This window comes from Gossypium hirsutum, chromosome A06 (assembly GCF_007990345.1).
Source record: "Gossypium hirsutum isolate 1008001.06 chromosome A06, Gossypium_hirsutum_v2.1, whole genome shotgun sequence".
NCBI lineage: Eukaryota > Viridiplantae > Streptophyta > Magnoliopsida > Malvales > Malvaceae > Gossypium > Gossypium hirsutum.
This window is the reverse complement of record NC_053429.1, coordinates 86,273,553-86,274,361: the sequence shown is the minus strand read 5'-3', so window position 1 is coordinate 86,274,361 and position 809 is coordinate 86,273,553. Positions and strand designations below refer to the sequence as shown.

Here is an 809-nt window from a genome sequence, read left to right as displayed (position 1 = left end):
GGCCTTTGATTTCCTTGACCGTCCCACGAGAAATTGGGATTGTTCCTCCAACCTGCATTATAAGTGTTGCTATACGGGTTATTTTGGGGTCTAGAGTTATTGTTACCCATATATTGGACTTGTTCCTCCTCGATGCTAGGATTGAAGGGTTGATATTCTGTGCATGCTCCTCCTCCATCGAATCGTATCTCAGCATTGGATGTACCTGAGTAGAACCACACAAACTGTCAATTTTTTTATTTAAGAGTTCTACTTGGTTAGATAGCATAGAACCGCGTCGAGGTTGAAAACACCAGCTGCTGTTGCCGGCTTTGTTCTCATAACTTGCCACTGATAGTTATTCAGTGACATCTCTTCAATAAATTCTTAAGCCGCCTCAGGCGTTTTATTGTTGATGGTTCCACCAGTAGCTACGTCAACCATTTTTCAAGTCGAAGGATTCAGGCCATTATGAAAGGTTGGAACCTGTTGCCAGAGTGGTAACCCATGGTGAGGGCATCTTCGCAAAAGCTCTTTGTATCTCTCCTATGCATCGTAGAGTGTCTCTAAATCCATCTGCATAAAAGAAGAGATATCATTATGTAATTTAGCCGTTTTAGCATGCGGAAAATATTTTAGTAAAAACTTTTCGGTCATTTGTTCCCAAGTAGTGATTGACCCCCCGTGGTAATGAATTCAACCAATAACCGAAGGCTAATGGTGTCATCAGAAACACCATTAATTTTAAATGTATCGTATAGTTCCAAAAAGTTTGCCAAGTGAGCGTTGGGATCTTCGTTCTGCAAACCATCAAACTGAACAAATTGCTG

General features: G+C 41.2%; 1 non-coding gene across 1 annotated transcript; it reads left to right on the top strand.

Annotated features, from left to right (window-relative positions):
• The first annotated feature begins 481 nt into the window (after positions 1 to 481).
• On the top strand, positions 482 to 587 carry LOC121230966 (small nucleolar RNA R71). The gene has a single exon (XR_005929038.1). It is a non-coding gene; the product is annotated as a small nucleolar RNA R71 (small nucleolar RNA).
• Positions 588 to 809: the final 222 nt, after the last annotated feature.